Source organism: Tachypleus tridentatus, chromosome 13 (genome assembly GCF_004210375.1).
Source record: "Tachypleus tridentatus isolate NWPU-2018 chromosome 13, ASM421037v1, whole genome shotgun sequence".
Taxonomy (NCBI): Eukaryota; Metazoa; Arthropoda; class Merostomata; order Xiphosura; family Limulidae; genus Tachypleus; species Tachypleus tridentatus.
The window spans coordinates 148,309,209-148,319,961 of NC_134837.1; the positions used below are offsets into that span (position 1 = coordinate 148,309,209).

The 10,753-nt window shown below is 33.5% G+C and overlaps 1 long non-coding RNA gene across 1 annotated transcript; it reads left to right on the forward strand.

Moving 5' to 3' along the window:
* The first annotated feature begins 1,054 nt into the window (after window positions 1-1,054).
* On the forward strand, window positions 1,055-10,458 carry LOC143239679 (uncharacterized). Its single transcript, XR_013021308.1, has 2 exons — window positions 1,055-1,262; window positions 9,864-10,458. It is a non-coding gene; the product is annotated as an uncharacterized LOC143239679 (long non-coding RNA).
* Window positions 10,459-10,753: the final 295 nt, after the last annotated feature.

Below are 10,753 nucleotides of genomic sequence, written 5' to 3' on the forward strand. Positions count from 1 at the left end.
AAAGAATGAAATAGAAATTTCGTATATACATGTATATATTTTCATTTAGTAGCCTTGCCAATATGTTTTAGGGTGTATTTTATTGTTTATGTCAGAATTTTCTACAGAGTTACACAAGATTATCTGCGCATAACTGCCTCTACTTTTCTATTGTTGGACTAGAGGGAAGGTGGTTAGTCAACTCATGGACTACTCTTTTCTGGTTGAATAGTAAGATTTGACTGTCAGTTTTGTAGCGCGGCCGTGGCCCCAAAGTTCAGAGCGCATTTTCGTGGCAATCTGTCGCGAGTGTTGAATTCCCTGATCACAGTCTATGCACGTTCATTACGAGGTAGGTCCTGCCCAAAACTTTAAACTAGTAGATGAGGTATCATGTGTTTAGACTGTAACGCCATATTTAGTAACCCTAGGATAATATAAGTGACTTAAATTTGACTTCGAGAGCTCAACTTTTGCTATAATTTTGCAATTTTTAATAGAAATATATGATGTGTAATTTGTATTTGTACTGAAGATTTATTTCATTTTTTTGTATCTGTGTTGTTCTTCATTATCAGAAATGGGAGTAAGTCTATACGTCATCTGTTAATTTGACAAAGTAACAGCTTCAACACAAAATTTCAAAATAACACTACCTATAAATTATATAAGCATACCCTGCCCAAAACGTTTAATTTATATTCCACTCCTTACCTCGACATCGAATATCTTCGCTCAAGATTATTAGTTATGTAGTTTGAATAAATTTTTGGAAATGTGCAGAACATGGATATACGTGTTTCATCATATAAAACATTATTTATTATTCATAATTACGAGTAATGTAACATTATTTATTATTCATAATTACGAGTAATGTAACATTATTTATTATTCATAATTACGAGTAATGTATAGCGCGTAGTTACTTTCAGTATTCGTTTTTTGACCTTTAGTGCTCTGCGATAAGTTAAATGAAGGTTAAAACCATGTTGGAACAGCACAGGTTCTCTTCTATGCAGTTTTGATTTTACCAAAAAATAAACAATGTATCTCTTTTAATCTCTAGAATTATCAGAACTATACGACACATAATGCACGATGACGGAAGCAAGGGCATTAATCATCTTTTTTCTGGGGGAAGGGTATGGCAGCAATAACTAGAATAGTGTACTTACAGATAAAGCGAACCTATGGTGCAACGTGTAAAGGCTTAGTGTTACCTCTCCTAGTATGGAAAAACATTTACTCTTCGCAGTATCTTTCTCATACGTATGACTTATGTAAGTCGTTAACTTTACTTTTCTGCTGCTTTTAACTTATTTCAAACACAATTTTTATGCAGTATGTTGTCGATTTGTATTTGATATTTTTTAACTGTTTTCTCTCCTTTTCAACACATTGGTGACACAACAGTCTAGCATTATAGTTGATGTAAGTGCACAAAGAGTAAAGAGCAGTCTCTTCTCAAACATATATATATTATTCCACGTATGCCATTAAGAGGAACTTGCATTTTGCAACTCTTTGCTCTCTGTGCACAGCTTTATAGCATGAAAGTGTGTATGTCATAAATGCCAGATTTTCTATCACACACACAATATAATACCTACTTTAATATTATTATTATATTTCTATGAAACTAATATGTCTTAGTTACCCAGTAGCAAATAAAATTATCTTAAATATTTAGATAGAAATTTTCGAAATATACATTTCGTTATACTTAAAATATAGTATACTATTTTAAGTTTACCAAGAAAACCTTCTAAGTTTTCTTATTCATGTGAATCTTTTGAACAAAAATTACGAGTTGTTTAGTATCATTGATTTTTACACTAGATATGAATGATCATTTTGAAGTGATCTGGTTTTATTATAAGTCATTAGTTTAACATTTCATCACAATTAATTTCTTTTCAACATTTCTTGCAAAATTACTTTCTTAAAAAATTTAGTGAGAAGATTACTTAATCTTCAGTATTACTTCCAATATCGTTTATTTATGGAAAACTGTTAAAGCTATTTGCCTCCGTCTCTAATTCTTAACTACTAACCACAGGGTGCCCCGCTAGTACAGCGATAAGTCTACAGATTTACAGCTCAAAAATACGGGTTCGATTCCCCTCGGTGGACTCATTAGATAGCCCGATGTGGCTTTGCTATAAAAAAAACAAAGTGAAAACTAATCGGAGAAAGAGCAACTTGTTAACAGCACGTATCATCTACCTTCCATGCTTGGGGATTGACTGTCACTCTTTTAAAAAACCCAAACCTTACAATCTAGGGAATACTTTGTAGTGTCTTGCAGATTCAAATTTGGCTTCTCAGATCTGAAATTTTGAGCTCTGCCAAAAAACCAATTCACTCCTAGCGAAAAAGTCTTTTAATAAAATAAATTTTCATAACAAAAACAAGAAAGAATACAACGAATATATATATATAATCATATCTTCCCAAAAGGTTCATTAATCTTTTGAGCAAGTAGTAAATTTTGTCGGTAAGGTATGATGAAAACATTCATATATTGAAATAACGCATGGTTGTTTTATTTCTCAAGGTTCAATTTCCTAAATATCATTAAATTCATTAACAGTGTCGTCTTTTATGAGCTGTTTATTAACATTTTTACTTGTTTTGTGTGTATTAGATTTATGATTCAGGTATTGTATAGATTCTGCTGTTTAAACTACACAAGTTGAATACGTTATGTCAGAACGATTTTAGAATCTCGTCACGTAATTACAGTCCATGTCACCATGTGCAGTCGTGTTCCACTTGACTTGAATCTTGATAATTGTCTTGAAACATAATTTCTATTGCAAAACGTCCTAGTATAAGCCTGTCATGCTCAAAGTACACAACTATACTCTATCTTTCCATAATCCATCTGTTGTAGGAGGACGACGATTTCCCAGTGCCTGTTTTAATAGTCCGTTCGCACAAAACCCCATAATAACAGCGTCCAGCGACTTGATTGATATGTCTCCATATTAAATAGCATTAAAACCCATTTCATTCTCCTGCTACTTGAGGTATGTATTAATTAACGGGGTATGTCGTGGAAGGAAGTTGTGTACATTTGATCTTACAGAAATCTGCCTTGATTATGTTGTGTCCTGCTGACAAGGGCACGTGGTCAAATTTTGAAACTGATTTCTGTATTATTGGATTCTCAACTATTATGAAATGCAGCACAATGCTTACCACGCCTTGTTGTTGATCTCTTTCTGGGTTGTTCTAGTTGAACAGTATTTCTTTGTTTCCAGTATTGTTAAATACAATGAATATTTTTGTTTTAAAAATTCTAAATCCCTGATCTGAACACAATCAGTACCGCGTTAAGACACTGGCAAAGTGTGAACTAATGGACTCTCTTTGCTTACGTTTGCTTTTAAGAAAATAACATGCAATTTGATAAACTGAATTTATCAATCATAAAAATTAAGAAAGTAAAAATAAAATATATATTTCTTAAACTGGTTTATTATAAGTATTATTATATTATATACCTCATACTTAACAGCGAAAATTATAAATTTAGATGAGAAAAATATAGGTTTAGGCAAGGCAGAGGCCTTCTTTAGCTAAGTCAATTTTATTTTTTTAAATTGAATGGTTGGCTTATGGAATGGGTTACCTTCGATGTTCTGGATGCAATAAACTTGAATATGTTTAAAAGAAAACTTGATATATACCCGAATGATAAAGGTCATCTTTACTTTTTAAATTTATTTATTTAATAGTTTTGGTTTAGCTTAAGGAATGGAACAGCCGAGATAGACCAAAAGGTCCTTGTTGGTGTTGAAATTACGTAACGTTTGTATTTCACTATTTATTATTATATTCGCAACGCGTGGTGGGCTTTAGACAACTGCCTCTTTTCTTCATTGAATAAGACGGCTTTGAACACAATAATTGTTGTTATCACGCGAATTCAACATTTACCAAACCGTGCCAAAATATATTTCTGATATATTCGTTCAGTCGCGACTTTATATCAGCTGTGGTTGTCACGTGATTTACTGATTTATATTTTCAAAATCGTTTGAATATAACATACTCAGCTTTATGTATTGAACCTAAAACAGTTTACTAAGTTTCTCATTGGATATAATAAAATATACGACTTTATATCAGTTTATCTTTTTACGCTCTTTTTCTTGTACTAATTCTTTGACTGTCTAGGTTTTGATTAGTTCGATTGCCGAGGCTCCGCCTGGCAAATTAGACTATAATTAGTATTTACTTAAAGTTTCCTTATTTTCTTACGTCTGATATTTTTTGGTTTGAGCGTATAGTAGTCCTTGGACATAGTTTTATGATAATCAACAAATAGGAAGGTACTTTATTTCTTATTGCGCTTGCGTGTTATTAAGGCGTTTCTCTTAAAAGCAAAATTGCTATAGAAAATCAATTAATTGACAAATTATGCGATATTTTTAGTCCAAAATATGAAATGTTGCGGTATGACTTGTACCATAAGCGTTAATGTGCAATAATATATAATATATATGAATATTTATTGATATATTCATTTTTTGGTGCGGTAAGCATCGTCTACACAGTAAAAGAGAGTGCTGTGACTTACACCTTAAGTGTCAATGTGCAAAACATATATAATGTATTCTAAAGACAGCTGGTATGGGTATTAAAACTTTAATTAAAATGAAGTACAGAACAACGTTTCAACCTTCTTAGGCCATCTCCAGGTTAGCAAACAGAGTTTGCAACTGAACGTTTCTGGGCAAATGTCTTGGAAACGAGTGTGAACGAGTACGACACTGTAGGGGACGTTGTAGACAGATGTTAGGTTATTATTTAATATAAATGTGTGTGTATTTTTTCTTATAGTAAAGCCACAGTGGGCTATCTGCTGAGTCCAGCGAGGGGAATTGAACCCCTGATTTTAGCATTGTAAATTCGTAGACTTACCACTGTACCAGCGGGGGACACGTTTAAAGGTGTTTCCTTATATTGGTTTAATTTTGGTTTGAGTTGTTGTATACGCAGGACTTCTTTGATTTTGTGTTTGTTTGTATTTGTTTCCCTGTCTAATATGTTGATGCTTTCTATGATTGTATTGTGCTTATTTAATTTGCAGTGTTTAAAAATATACGACAATGTTTGTTTTTTTTGTTCTTTGAATATGGTTTCCATTTTTGTTCTTGTTTCTCCGATACAAAAGCCTTGGCTTTTGTTGCATTTTATTTTATGAATAATGTTGATGTTATGTCTGTCAGTGTAATTTTTACATAGTATGGGTTTGAGTTTTGTACTTGGGTTTTGAATTAATTTAGTGTTTACTGGAATTTTTTGTTTCGTTGTTGTTTTTTCCAAATGCTGGTTATTTTATCGTTAACATCAGGAATATATGGTATGCAACAGTGTAGGGTTTTACAGTTAGTTGTTTCATTGAATTTATTATTGTTTGTTTGATACTGAGTGTGTTGTTGGTCTAGGTGTGTTTGTGTGTGTATGATTTTTTTCAACTGTTTTTGAAGGAAATTTGTTGATGTTGAGGAAGTGTTGTTTTATTTTGTTAATTTCGTCATTAATTTTATCAGGTGAGCAAGCATAGTTTTGTGGCTGTGTTTATTTGGTTTCTTAATATGTTGAGTTTTTACTTTGTTTTATGTGCTGAGTCCCATGGAACGTATAGTCCAGTATGGGTGATTTTTCTGTGGATTCCTATTTTGAATAGTATATCGGTTCTTGTGATCTTGAGGCTGAGAAATGCTATCTGGTTAGTTTTCTTATTCTTCGCAGGTGAACTTACTGTTGAAATCTGTGGATCAACGTGGTTGAAAAAGAACTAAGTGTGTGTTCTGTAAATGTGAATCCAGTAATTGTATCGTCAACATATCTATACCAGTATAGTGGTGGGTATAAGGCTTAATTAATCGTTTGACATTCAATGTCTGTCATCAAGATGTTGGCTAGAACTGGTGACACGATGTTGCTCATGCGTAATACATTTATGTGTTGAATTTTAATCATTGAACATAAAGTTAGTTTTGGTGGTAGTGAATTCTATAAGAGTTGCTAATTTGTTGCTGGGGATGTGTATTAATGGATCGGGGTTTCGAATATAAGGTTCTAAAACTATCTTACAAGTTTCGGTAGTTGGGACTTTTGTGAAGAGAGAGATTACATTAAAACTGGCCATTAAGGTTTTATGGTTTAGTTGACCAAGGATAGATTTAAAGTTAAAAGAGTCTTTAAAAAAAGGAGCCAGCTGAAGTTACATATTTAAAAAATGTTAACGCTATATATTTGCCGTGGTTATAGTTAAATGATTCATAGGTCAACATTGTGGGTCGTAGTGGACAATCTAGTTTGTGAGTTTTGGGGGTGCTGGGTAATTGAGATGTGGGTAAGTCAGTCTTGCCTAGATAAGAATAAAGGTTTTCTGAGATTGTGTTGTTTTTTTTCATTCGTAGTAACATTTTGTTTAGTTCGTTTTCATATGTTTTTGTTTGATTTTTGATTATTTTTAATTGTTTGTTGAATTTCGCACAAAGCTACTTGAGGGCTATCTGTGCTAGCCGTCCCTAATTTAGCAGTGTAAGACTAGAGGGAAGGCAGCTAGTCATCACCACCCACCGCCCACTCTTGAGCTACTCTTTTACCAACGAATAGTGGGATTGACCGTCACCCACGGCTGAAAGGGCGAGCATGTTTGGCGCGACGGGGATGCGAACCCGCGACTCTCAGATTACGAGTCGCACGCCTTAACGCGCTTGGCCATGCCGGGCCAGGATTTTTTTTGTATATTGGCTTAAATTTGTTTGTATCTGATGAGATGTTAATGTTTTGAATGTATACATTTGTGTTCATTATTACTGCTGCATTGCTTTTACCTGCTTTATCTGCATATATAATGTTTTTGGATACTCCTTTTATTTTACGTTTTACACTGACAGTTCTCGAACATTTCAGAAAGCATATTTCAGGTGAATCTACCTTTAAACTTACATGGAAGATATAGCTATAAACTTATTTAATGCCAGTAAAGGGTTTGTTTTGATTTGGTTTTAGCACACCATAATAAATCAGAAGTCATGGTTTATCCTGAGCACTAATAATGAAAACATTGCCTTATCCTACTCTATCAAGGGTACAAACAGTAAAAGGTATATTTTTAGCTGTTTTCAGTGAATTTTCCATACACATATGTATCAAGCGTCTGTTTGTATAAAATAATTGAAGACATACAATTAAAGAAATAATTACTTTCTCGCAAAAACCTTAACAAAAAATTGATGTTTCTACTTGGAGGAATTCCAGCTTAACATTTTATAAAGATGTTTCTTGGTTTTGTCTGATGTATATTGTATTTGCTTATGAAGGGCGAACAATTTCAAATAAGAGTTAGTTAATTTGTAGAATTAAGGTAATATGCTATGTAATGTACAACCGGTAACAACAACTATCAGAAACATAGGAAGAGAAACTTAATAATGTATCTGACAGAAAACTAATATTGCAACATTTATCAACAACGTAGTAGCATGTTGTATACATCTGTACTAAAATATACGTTTCGTGTCCTGTTGCATCAAAATCATTTTTCCGCATTTCGGGGCCAAGAGCGTGTGAAAAATCAAACAGACTATGGTCATTTCCAATTATTCAATTATAGTTGCTCAAATGTTGAAAACGGGTGCAGTTGACTTGCTACCTTCCCACTAGTTTATCAGTTCAAAATTATGGACAGTTAGTGAGATAACCTTTGTACGAATATACGAAACATACACTAAAGTTGGAAAAGTTATTAGACAAAGAAGAGGAAGATATTTGTTGCAAATAATCAATAAGGTTTTAACGAGCTTACAGTTAAAAAAGAAACTGAGAAGAAAAGTTTCTCTTTTTGTACTTAAGCTGGCCTTAAACTATAATTCGCAAAACTCTCATCAATCCTTAACGTTTTCTCATTCCCAGTAATGCTAGTAAAACATATCCTAACGAACTATGGTGTGGACATGATTAAGAAATATCTGCATCTTGTAATAACAAGGTTATTTCTCTTTTAGACTATTTTTTCTCTGAATGAAATGGGTGAACATGACCTTTTTGGAAGCACTAGGTCAAGCGAAAAACAATAATTAGGAATAGGTTGTATGTATATATTACAGAATAATTTACAATAAGTTCTTTTCTAATAGATGCAACACGTTGGGCGGTAAAAGTATGATATCAGCAACCATATACGCGTTCTTGTTTGATATTTAAATAATACGCATTTTGTTAACCTGAAAATGACCTAGGAAGGTCAAAACGTTGTTCTCTATTTTAATAAAAATATTAATATCTATATCAGCCTTTTTGAGAGACGTTAATACACACTTAAATTACGTACCGTGATAAGCTTACGGCAGAAATGTTATTTTAAGCGATAAAAACTGAGTGGTCCGGCATGGCCAGGTAGTTAAGACACTCGACTCGTATCCGTGGGTCGCGGGTTTGAGTTCCCGTCACACCAAACATGCTAGCCCTTTTAGCCGTGGGGGCGTTATAATGTGACGGTCAATCCCACTATTCATTGGTAAAAGAGTAGCCCAAGAGTGGCGGTGGGTGGTGATGACTAGCTACTTTTCCTCTAGTCTTACACTGCTAAATTAGGGACGGCTAGCGCAGATAGTCCTCGTGTAGCTTTGCGCAAAATTAAAAAAAACAAACAAAAACTGCGACGTTTCGGTCAATGAAGATGGTAGAAAACATTTCCATTGATCGCAGTCTCAAAATTAATCATCCGGTTTCTTCCGCTTCTCTTAATAAACACTTGGTTAACAAGATATAAATGATTTACAATGTTAATCCTGTTATACTAAAATTAGTTATTTGCTTTTCAACTAGAGGGTGCCTTGGTATCTAGGTAACTAGTGATGTTTATGAACATCATATTTTTGGTTTTGTTTTGCTCTATTTAATCGATTTTTTTTTTCAAATCTATTCAAGGCCATATCCAATTTTAAAACGATAGACCTTTTGTCAGTCCTTTTGTTTTGTTTTTTAATTTCGCGCATAGCTACACGAGGGCTAGCCATTCCTAATTTAGCAGTGTAAGACTAGAAAGAAGGAATAGTGATCACCACCCATCGTCAACTCTGAGGGCTACTCTTTTACCAACAAATAGTGGAAATGACCGTCACATTATAACACCCCAACGGCTGGGAGGGCGAGCATGTATGGTGCGACCGGGATTCGCACCCTACCCTCGGATTACGAGTCGAACGCCTTAACACGCTTGGCCATGCCGGGCCCCAATCCTTTTCTCTACTATTGTATGACCGAATAGCATGATTTGACTGTCACCTTTATAACTCACTCATGGCTCTAGAGGCGGGGGTGATTATTTGTTTCGCCTCAACAGGACGTGAACGCTATACTCGCAGACCAATACAATGGTACATTAACCACTGGGCCACGGTCAGTGAATTTTGTGCAGGATAATAAAAAATCATAATCTTGGTCATAATATGATTTAAGCTAAGATTAACAATGACGAAGTTTTGTGATAAACCCTTAATTTAATTAACTTATTTTAATTCCAGTATATAAAATATCAGTTCAATACCGATAATTTTATGTTTATTTGTTTACTTGTTAATAAATGTAACGATATTATTCCCTTTTAAAAGCTTTATCTAAATGATTTCAAACTCAAAGTAAATGTTATCAAAAACATTTTATAATATAATAATGTATTAGCAAATTACGGACACGAGACATCAACTGGGAAATTAAAGTTAATTAATCACTGTATTAAAACACTATGCATTTACAAATAATTGTTATCCAGATATAAACTCACGTAAACATCTGAATTAAGGTCATGTTATATTTATTAACCACTAAGCCATTCTTTTTCATATTTATAGAAAACCATTCTTTGAATATTCGTAATATTGTACAGCTTTGTGCTTAGCATCAAACAAATATACTGTTCAATTTTTGGGACCCGCGGAAACAATTGGTCAGTGGTTTTGATGTATCTAAGTATGTAACAAGCTAGACAACTTAGAAAAAGTTGTGGAAGGTCAAGTGGTCAACTACTCTTGGTATCGTCTGTTATCTTTACCACGTGACCAGCCGTTAGTAATCGCTATATCTTTAGTTCAACGTGATGTGGACTTTAGGACAGCAACTGGAGTTATTACTAAAGGCTAAAAGGCTAGAAGAAGACTGTGCAAGGACTGTTTATGTCCCAGATGGCAAACTTCAATCTCGGTAAGATGTCTGAATTGTTATCAAGATCACTAGAAATGGCAGTAATACTGAAGAAATTCTTTATATTATTTTTCGCAGATGAGAATAACTGTTATTAACTGAAAACCAACCTATATTCCTGGACAAGTACGATATCAAAAAAAAAAAAAAAAATGCTGTCAATGTGAAAACATATCTACAGCTCCATATCCTATTCAAAACTGTGTACTATGAAATAAGTAATAAAGTACTAATTCAACAAGATGATTAGATGAATAAAAACATATTTTTTCTTATATTCGAGCGATTTACAAATAACCTATGTATAATATGAATTTTATCTTGCATATTTCTTGTTAAGGAACAACAAAGAATCATAGATAACATGTTATTAATCATGTTTGAGGAACGCTAGTCCATGTACAAAATTTGATTAAAATGAAATGAACAATTCTGGTGCCATACTATTCGCACACACAAGCGTGCAGGGGTGAAAAGAAACAATACCCTCCGTCGTCAGCCGGGGTTAAATACTAGGTCTGACTATAAAATAAAAGTAAGT